General features: G+C 36.8%; 1 protein-coding gene across 4 annotated transcripts in view; it reads right to left on the minus strand.

The window, feature by feature from the left end:
- The window catches only part of LOC106873104 (uncharacterized), a 271,061-nt gene extending 260,904 nt beyond the window's left edge, over positions 1-10,157 (minus strand). The window contains exons 1-2 of one of the 4 annotated variants that reach the window (XM_089338906.1): positions 9,525-10,157; positions 7,261-7,658 (exon numbers count right to left, since the gene is read on the minus strand). The gene's annotated coding sequence lies outside the window, so the exon portion shown is untranslated. Of the gene's footprint in view, positions 1-7,260; positions 7,811-9,524 lie in introns of those variants that run through there. The other 3 variants (XM_052975587.2, XM_089338905.1, XM_052975584.2) reach the window with 3 other exon arrangements.
- Positions 10,158-11,171: the final 1,014 nt, after the last annotated feature.

Genomic DNA, 11,171 nt, shown 5'->3' on the forward strand with positions numbered 1-11,171 from the left:
ATCAAAGACAACCAAGCTCTGACAATTCTGTCCTTGTTCCTATGCAGAAAGAACTCCCTCTCCCCCATTATCCCACGTGTCCTGCTATTTCTACCACATCAAATGCCACATAAATATCCAGTCACTATCAGTACACAATGACCAAAGTGATACTCTCCATGGAAGTGGATGGCATCCCCCCCCCCCTACAAACAAAATGGGCCACATGACTTGTAAGAAATAACAACCAAATCCCCCACCTCTCATATCACACCAAACCATCACAATAAAAATTCAAGACACATTGATAATGTAGTTTTAGATACCAGTATAAAGACAGAGACCTGGTTGGAATACTTTTGATTATAGAACTGGGCAGACTTGGGATAAACAACAACAACCTGCCTCTAAAAGGGCTGTCACAATCATTAGAGGCATCAGCCCCACCCCCTTAGATTTACCTCACCAACACAAAAGCCTGTCAATAGCTTTCACCATTAACCACAGATCACAAAATATTCCAGATATAGTAATCCCTCGCCATATCGCAGTTCAGCTATCACAGTTCACTGATTGCAGTTTATTATTTAAGCTTACGTTGATTCCTCTGTGGTGTTGTTTTGCATTTATAATAAAATAAATACATACAAATTATAAAAATAATAAAAGAAATATACAGTACAGTACTGTGTTTCTACTTCGTGGATTTTCACCTATTGCGGTGGGTTTTGGAACATAACACCCACAATAGTCAAGGGATTACTGCATTTACCCCCAGAGAATTAATCCTTGACATTTACCACAACACCACCAAGCAACAGCAGTGTTGCTGTATAGTTATATGCCCTGCAAGAAACAGCAGTTAAATCTCCCTCAAATCAAAAGCAACAGTCTTAGAAAAGGAGATATTGGATAACATGTATCTTGGTCTCCATGCTTACAGAAAACATGGAATGGTCATGGTTGGAAATCATTTTCCTTTTTTTGTTTTTTGTTTCAGGTCTATTTGATCAGTGCCAACTTGGAACTACACAACCACAAAAACAAAACAGTTGTCAGTCACACACATATCTTCCTCTCACTTACTCTAGCTACACAATACGATATCACTGGTGGCTACCTTTAGATGCAACACCATCAAAGGTTGCTTGACCTGCAAGAAACAACAGTCGAGTATCCTTCAAAAAAGAGGGCAGGTAATGCAATGTAGTCACATAATCGCTATGACTGAAATATCTTTAATCACATCTGAACTTAGACCTACCAACAACAATAGCCCTCAGACACTTCTTTGTTTCAGTTGCTGGGCTTGGAAAGAAGTGGAAGTACTAATGGCCTTTGAAGGCCCTCTTTGACATGTGAGATTGACATCATTAATGCTCTTGTTAAGCCATTGCATACCAATACCTGCAGGAGAGATATGAGCACTGGAATAGGGGAAATTTCAGAGGGATAACGCTCAAAGAAAGGACTGCAAGGGATACAAGATGATGATGATGGGCGGATACAAGAAGGGGAATGAAATGAGAGATGAATGGGTCAAGAATATCTGTGGAGGTGGTCATAATTCCAATCAACTCTGAGGAGCAAAAGCCATTATTGTTGTAGGAAAGGCAGAGAGAGGAGAGTATACTTGTGGGCCAAAATCTGCCTATGACATTAGATGTCATGTCAAAGATATTGTCTACATGCAACTTATGAGATATAATAGACACACAAAAACATGTAGGGCTATACATAATATACACACATATATATACATAGTATATAAATATATATACATACAGACATACATACAAATGTAAATACACACACATACACTTAAATAAACACACACACACATATATATAATGGCATGTACTATGTTTTCACTAAGTGTTTTAGATGCCTGTAGTCATGAGCAGGTTCACAGTCCTCTACCACCCTTTGAACCAGTAAAATATCCAGGACAAGATATGATAGATGCAGAAATAGCTGCCCTAGCATTCAGCTGGTACTTACAGTGTGCTCAGGCTAAATTTAACAGTTTGCATAAAAGGAAAAGAAAACACAATATCCCATCCAAAAATAAATGTATTGTAAAATCTCAAAATATATCAGCTAAATTATGGCTGGGAGATAACAGTTTACCCTAAGTAGTCCACCTCAGCCTCCACTACAGCCTCAAGACAGCTCTGGAACCTGGCACATGAATTCCTCATTGTTTCCTAGGAAGATCTTCAAACACTCCCTTGATTTTGGCTACTAACTCAGTTTTGGTGTTGCAGGCAGAGCATTTAGTATCCTTTTCAACTACACACCACACATAGTAATCCATTGGATTTACAACCGTGGGAATTAGGAGGCCAGAAATTGGGGCTGGTGAAGTCAGAAATTCTCCAACAATCACTTCTGACTCTTTCTGGAGGTATGACAAGGAGCCAAATCCTGCTGCCACAAATAAAGGTTTCCAACAGCAACCCTCTCTGGCCATAGATTGACCACAGTCTTCAGCAGCTTTACATAGCTGTCTGAATTGAAAGATATGTGGATGGATTCCAGCAAACACAGTCAGAAAGCCTGCTGTGTCCTTTCCTGCAGGCCATAACTTTGTATTCTATATTCCAGCTGTCCATGTTGCACCTTACAGCCATTACAATGTTCACAGAGCACTAAACAAGTCATGATGTTGGCATTTTGATATCTGGTGCAAACCATCATGATACTGATAAGTATTTTATAGTATTCTGGTGGCTCCCAGTCTTCTATGTCAGCTTTTTCTTAACTACAACTTTAATCTTCATGCTCTCCAACACTGTTGACAGTTCAGCAATACATCAAATTGTTCCCCCCCAAAAAGAAGACATTAAAAAAATCATAAAACTTAGCCTGAACACCTTGTATTTAGGCTAAGCAGATTGGAGCAATGTGAAAGAAAGTACCTTACTTAAGGACATAACACATTACTTTGTCCAGGAACCCATAACCTATTTTCTTGAGCCAGATACCTAAACCTATTACTACTCTTTGATAGGGGGTGGTGATGGGGAGTCACAACTCATTTGTACATTATTCCATTTTTGGCATGTTAATCAACAAAATCGAAAAGTACTCTCAACTTCACTACTTCACAGTGTACTGAGCTACCTTGTCCCAACATATGCCAAATGATGTTGTTGCCTTTCATTCAAGGCAAGTGTGACCAGAATGATAAGAGAGAGAAGGTGGGGAAATGAGATATGCAGCTACATGAGGGATGTTAGTATGGAGATTGAATAGAAAACAGCATGAATGGCATGATGGAGGAAGAGGAAGTGAGAGACAAGGAGAAAACAGGAGCAAGAGAGAGTGAAATATGTGAACAAAGAGAGATACAGGGAGTAATGTAAGAGAGAAAGAGAGAGGGAGATGGCTTAAAAGATGGCAATAAATATTAGTGATGGTAAAGAAGAGTGTTGGATGCTTATTCTCTGAAGAACGGCCATGAAACGGTCAAGACATTCATTTTACTTTGTGAGTGTGTGTGTGTGTAGGTGTGTGCATGCAAATGCATGTGTGTATTTGTGAAGGTGAAATAGAGAAGTAGTTAAGGTGTTGGTTCCAAGATCATAAACTGGCTGGTTCAATTCCTAGACTGGGTACCACAGTGTGTCCTTGTGCAGGGCACTTTATTTCATGTTGCTTCAGTCTCCTTAGATAAATATGAATACTAGCCAAATACTGGTGCAAGCCTCTTACCCTTCAGCTATCACATCCTTGATGTTCCACCAAGTCAAGGGTGAAAGGACCAACAAGGTGTCTATGTCTGCTCATCATTAAAATCATGCTCACTTGTAAGTGATGGCAATGGATATATTTCCTCTATCTTCCAGCTTCCTCTCTGCTTGTAGGAGGGTACTCTTAAGACCATCCAGACAATTACTGTATGGTTAAATTTTGCTTTAACATTTACATTTTGGAATGTTTTGAGTGAGGAAGATATTATGTGTATCATATACATTCAAAATATCAACATTTGGTTTTGTCTCTATTTACACACATACATATAGTTGCAAGAAACATCTCTTGGGTGCTAATATATATCAATAATGTTCTTGAAGGATATAGGGGGTTTTGGGTGTTTCAACATTAGAGTCCTTGGCCTTGTTGACTAACACAACAAAGTGTGTGTGAGAGAGAGAGAGAGAGAGAGAGAGAGAGAGAGAGAAAGAGAGAGAGAAAACATATTCGATATTTTATATAAAATGTGCACTGCAGGATGTTTTCCTTATGAACTGTACAATAATTTTGGCCTGCACTATAGAATACCTTTTCCCTCCAACAAAAAGAATCTCAGCCATACACCAACTGTTTTTCATTTTTAAATGTTCAGGATTCAATCTAATTTTAACATCACTGATAGTAAAGGAGTTTAAAGTAGAACTTTGTTTCTGTGATGGTATGGGATTTGATGGATCCCAGTGCAGCAAATAATGTTGTCAAGAAGGAAATGGAGTATGACAAATTACAATATGAGTGAGGAAGATATTATGGCTTAAGGACAAGAAAACTTCCTTCCAATCTCCCTTCCCCTTTCAGTCTGAGTCTTGGCTTTCCTTTGCTTAGGTTCCTCTATTGCTCTCCCTCTCACCTTCATCCTTTAATACCTCAAGCTGCAAGTTGGTGTTGATTCTCACTGCACTCACATTGCTTCAGCATTGTTTCGGTGCATCACTAATGATACTCAATACTTGGTTGTGTCACCAGACATCCAGGAGATAACTTACATGTTGACAGAACATGATCTATAACCTCTGTATCAATAACAAACAATTGGGTCAGTCCAGCAACCTCTAATATTGATTGCACATGGAAACACCTTTCTTTACAGCATCACATAGAAACAGACTTCTAATTTAAACTCCTTTACTATCAGTGATGTTAAAATTAGATTACAGTAGTACTGTCCAGCTCCGTCCTTGTAATGTATAGCAAAGCACTAAACCACACTTGAAAGAACTTACTAACACCCTTACCCATTTCTCCACTCCTGTTAACAATACTTTTCATGCACTTGGGGTGGTCATAAAAGCCTTCACAAAAAGCCAGATTGGTAGCACCACATTTTAAACTTCCTTATCAGACCATAGTTATCAATGGAAGTTAGCCTGTGTCTTTAACTTGGCCCACACCTACAATATCTCTTGATGACTGCATAGATAAAGCCAAGGCCCTTAACTACATTCACCCTGATTGTTGAAATCAGCTCCCTTTCAATTTCTAAATAAAATTCCTTTAACCAGACTCTGTATTATGGACAGATTGCCGCTGCTTTTTCTAGTTTTAGCCTTCATATGCAGCTGCAAAGCCTAAAATAATCAACTTCACAAAGAGTTTTTCTTATTCTTTATTTCCACTATGACAGTGGTCTCATCTATAAAAGCACACAGTGGTAGCAGTACCAGATATTGCCTGATTTTTATTCCCTCCAAGTAACCTCTTGCACCTTTCAATATCAAGTCCATAGCCATCACAAAGAGACGAAGAAAAATGGTAGACTCTAACAGGAATCAAAACTACAATGACTACTAGCTGGTCATAAATGCATTGATGATAAGCCCCATGAATACTGATCCAAACAAGTTCTGACACACACCAGGTTTACAATAAATAAATCCACTGTTTTGTACATCACTGTATAGAGAACTGGTCCATAAGTAGTTGCCAAGTTAAACCAAACGACTTAAAGAATGAAGAAAATTGCAAATCATCTGGGCATGCTCAAAGCAAGCTGGGAATCCAATGACATCAGCTGAATGAGTTGATTCAGCTCTACAAGCCATGACATCCTTCATGCCAACACTCCATCAAAAATATTACCCTCTAAACTGAGGCATAGATCAGACCTGGCCATCGGAAGAGGCCTTCTTCTACTCAAGCATCCAAAGGCTCTCTTGTCAATCCTGCAGCATGCTTTTTTCTTTCAAAACACTATTATATATATATATATATATATATATATATATATATATATATATATACATATATATATATATATATATATATATATATACATATATATATACATATATATATATATACATATATATATACATATATATATATATACATATATATATACATATATATATATATACATATATATATACATATATATATACATATATATATATATATATATAGGCACGTACGCAAACACACACAGAAGAAGGAAGAACAAACTGACAAGTGGCGTAAAGTTCGATACTACAGTAATTTTTATTGACAGTAACTTCAAAGTTTCAACTGTGGCTGGCCTTGACACACTGCAAAGGCCAACCACTGCAGAAACTTTGAAATCACTGTCAATAAAATTAATATATACACTAATATAAAAGACATTCATATTTCCAGTGGCGACTTTTGAAGGAAAACTAACAATTCGAGGGGGGGGGGTAGACAGATGGAGAGATAGACATACGGATAGTTAGACAGGTGGATAGAAACACAGACGGATATATAGACAGGCAGATAGTGTGACAGAGACAGACGGAGAGATAGACAGATATAGTCAGACAGATAGACATAGACAGACAGACAGACAAGCAGGCAAAAAACAGACTGACAGGCAAATAGATAGACTGATAGCTAGACAACCAAACAGATGGATAGGCAGACAGACAGACAAACAAACAGACAGAAAGATAGACAGAGACAGACATAGATAGATAGATAGATTGATACATAGATAGATGGATATGTAGATAGATAAATGGATAGATGGATAGGTAGATAGACAGACAGATAGATAGATGGTCAAAGCGAGAGAAGGAGATTTTAATATGTTCGTCACATATATGTAATTAATATGAATGTATGAATACTTCTATGAATGTGATAAGTATAAATATATGCGCGCGCGAGAATATGTATATATAAATATATATATATATATATATATATATATATAAAGAGAGAGAGTGTATATATATATATATATATATATATATATGAATAAAGTATATATATATATATATATATATATATATATATATATACTTGCATGTAATTACGTCTGCGGCTGGTATGTAATTAGTATTAGTATACGTGCACGCGAGTATATATCAATGTCTATACCGTGTATGTGTGTATGTATGTATGTATATATATATATATATATATATATATATATATATATATCTGTACACACACGTACACAAGCCATTACCAAATTTTACATACACCTATTTATTCATAGACAAATCGTTCCCCAAACCGTGTGTTTGGGGTTTATAATGAAGTGGACGATAAAATGTAGCTTACCTTGTTAAAGGGCGATTGGTGAGAGTAGAACAAAGATGGTGAGGAAATAAAGGGTTATCGATGGAGTAAGGGATCATAGTGGAGAAAGAAGGAAGGGGTCAGTGTGAAGAATGGACTGTTAGACAGGACGACAGTAAAAGATTATATGGAGAAGGACGGAAAGATAGAGGGAATAAAAGCATGGAAGGAGAAGAAAGACATGTGAAAGAGAAACTAAAGACTGAATGAGAAAATAGAAGAGATTGAACGAGATGGAATAAGGAAGAGGAGGATGTGTGGAGATGTGTTAAACTGAGGGCAAGAGGGAAAAGGAAGGCTCAGGAGGTGAGAAAGAGAAAGAAATATCCACTGGAATGGTATAAATCGCTGCAGACATTCATTGGTTTTGGAGAATGGAGCTGCAATAGAGACACGAATATTGAGGTTAATAAAGAGATCAATGGGGGTAGCAATAGTAGTAGTGAGGAGAGGAAGGGGAGGAGAGAAAAGGTAAGTAATAGTAGAAGAGGAGAAAAAGTTAAGATGAGAGAAAAGATAGAGGGTAGAGGATGAGAGTCAGGGAGTGGAGGGGCGAGGTTAATCGAAAGGGTAAGAGAAAGAGAGAAGTGCGATAAAAATATACTGAGAGAGAGGGAGGGAAAGACAAACACAGACACATGCAATGAGGGAGGAAGAGGGGGAAAAACAAAGATAATGACAAACACGGAGAGAAACAGAGAGAGGGAGAGAAAGACTGAGACAAAAAATAAAGATTATATATAGATAGCGAGATAAACATTGAAAGAGAAACACATACACCGAGAAATAAAAAGAGGAAGATAAACACACACGCGCACACACCGAGAGTGAGAGAGAGAGATGACGAAAAAAGTGCAAAAATCTAAGAAAGAAAAGAGATGAATAATGATAAGGAAGAAGGAAGCTGAATTAATAATAAAAAGTGAAAGTGGAAAGAGAAGACTGCACCTTGTAAATATTTTCTTATAATTCCATTCAAACATTGGATAATTAATCTGAGGAATTAAACCTAGCACTGAATGAAAAAAAAAAGAAAGAAGGAAGAAAAGAAACAGTTGATGAGAGAGGAGATATGGATGATGATGGCTATAAGAAGCTGTGGAACGGATAGAAAGAAATTGGTGAAGGATTAGTACTTTATTAACAGTATGTGTTAGTGCGTGTGTGTATAAGCATGCATATGCGGCATGCATGCAATTATACATACACACACATACACACATATATATATATATATATATATATATATAAACAAATAATAAATGAGTATATGCATATATACGTACAGGTATGTGTATACCTACGTCTACCTGTATATATAAGTGCAAATCTGGGTACAGGACGTTGCAAACAAAACGTAGACAAGAAAATAATAATAACAAGAGTCCAGAAAACACACAAGCCACATAGAGCACATTTTCCTTCATCAGCTACCCCCGTTTTAACACCGGCGTTTCGATAGGCATAACTACAGATGTATACCCCACCGACTTTGTTGCCTCATAACTTCCAGAAAAATGGATACTTTTAAACGAAACTTTCAACAAATAATCACTTAGATCCTAAGAATTGTTGGGAAAATGTTTTCAGAGGAGTTTCGGAAAATTCACACGACCCATTTTTCCCCCTTGTAACTTTCAGGAAAATGGGTATTTTTTTTGATGAAATTTTATAAAAATACCTTTCAAACGGTGCAGATTACAATAAAAAGAAATTTGTAGGCAAAATTTATTGAAGAGAGCGGGGGGGGGGGGAGTTTCTGAAAAACGGATCAGACGGCCCACATAAGTTAGAATTTCTCTATTTTGACGGAGGTTTTTTTTCCAATTATTTTTTTTCAGCAGTCTTCGGAATGATGGGAGGTATCTTTTTTACGAAAAAAAAAAAAATTTGAAAATTTGTGATTTTTTTCACTCACCACCTCAGACCGGACCGAGTTTAGCTTTAAACATTTTCGGTTTTTAAAAAAAATGTCAATAATTTCAGAGGAAAATGTGATTTAAGGGAGATCTGGCTGTTGTTCTAGCACATCCCAGGACCTCGTTTGTTTCTCACTCTCTCATCTAATGGTGTTTTCCAAATTTTTCTCCGCACAAACACATTTTATGGAATAATGATGCCAAAAAAAATGGTAATTTAAATTTTTACTCGCACCCCAACCGAACGAGGCCGTGTACGTGTGTGTGTAAGAAAAAATATTTTCTGATAGAAAATTATGCTATCAAAATAAATCATCTTTTACATACCTCTCATTAAAATCACTCTGGACAAATCCCGGCAATAATCTTCTCAGGCTTTCCAAAATTTTAGAATTAGAAACAATCGGGGGCTAAAAAAATCATAAATTTTCAAATTTTTCTTTTTTTTTCTTTTAGCATAAATGTGTTTGTGGGGAAAGATATTGAAAAACATCAATACATATTTGAGTAAGAAAAAAAAACAAAGAGCGTGGTCTTGCGATGTGCTAGAAACAACAGCCAAATCTCCCTTAAATCACACTTTTCCCTCTGAAAAGTTTTGATTTCTTTTTTTTAACCGAAAAGGTTTTTCCCATGTTTTTTGAATGCGAAGTGAAAAAAAGAAAAAAAATTGACCAAAATTGGTCCAGACTGATGTGATGAGGGTGGCGAGACTAAAAAAAATCATAAATTTTCAAATTTTTTTTTCTGTTTCTCGTAAAAAGTTTCTTCCCATTCATTCCAAAGACGGTGCTGAAAAAAAGAAAGTTGGAAAAATCCCTGTCAAAAGGGAGAAATCCCAACTTATGTCTATGCCGGGTATATACATCTGTAGTTATGCCGTGCCTAATATAGTAGAGTTTGTGTAGGAGTAAATTGTCTGTGACAGTGTAGTGCGTGGGTTAATGGTGGGAGTCCTTTGAGAGTAAACGTTAAAGACTGATAAACTTATATACGCCTCTCTCTATACATATGTACTTATGTAAGTATAACAGCAGTGGAAAACCTTCGATTTTCATAGTCGTTTACTCCGAATTTCACCAATATTATGTATCCTGTACACTTTATTCATATTAACATACACGCGCGCGCATATACACACACATATCTCTACGATTGTGCACTGTCGCTGCCCAGTTCCATGTTCCCAGAGTTGATTCTTCAACGTTCTGTACGAAACTGGGGGACGACGAGAGCAACCTCTGCTCGAAAATAACTGTTTATATTCTACATTGAGTACTTAGGCGTGTGTTTATGTGTGAGCGTATGAAGGAAGAAGCGAGACAGACCCATAAAGTAAACAAATGTGTATATATATATATATATATATATATATATATATATATATATATATATATATATATATATATATATATATATATAGCTAGGTACCTACCAAGCTATATACAGGTCGATACATAGATATAGAAGGATTGGTAAAGTGATATATATTTTTTTTGTACCAGAGAGAGAACGACTGAGTGATAACAAAAGAGAGGACGATAGGTTAACACACACATATTGCAGGAGAGACGATGGATGCGCGCGCGCGCACACACACATAACTGAGAGAATAGTAAATAAAAGGTAAGAGGAGCTAGCAATCAGAGATAATAATGATGTTGATGATGCTGAGAATGTTAATGTATGTAGTGCAGAATGGTACGGTTAGGCGGGGAGACAGAAGCGGTGGACTTAACAACCAAATTGTTTTATCAGCACAATGGCCTGTCTAAACGGTCATTTCAACTGATTCCTGAATGCAGCTGACTCACCACACATTTCTTTCTTTCACCAGCTTCACTGCACCGTTCATGTTATTATTTTTTTTTTGTACCAGAGAGAGAACGACACAGACAGACTCTCTCTCTCTCTCTCTCTCTCTCTCTCTCTCTCTCACACACACACACACACATACACATGTCTAGACAGGGT

This window comes from Octopus bimaculoides, chromosome 21 (assembly GCF_046866305.1).
Source record: "Octopus bimaculoides isolate indiv1 chromosome 21, ASM4686630v1, whole genome shotgun sequence".
NCBI classification, from domain to species: Eukaryota; Metazoa; Mollusca; class Cephalopoda; order Octopoda; family Octopodidae; genus Octopus; species Octopus bimaculoides.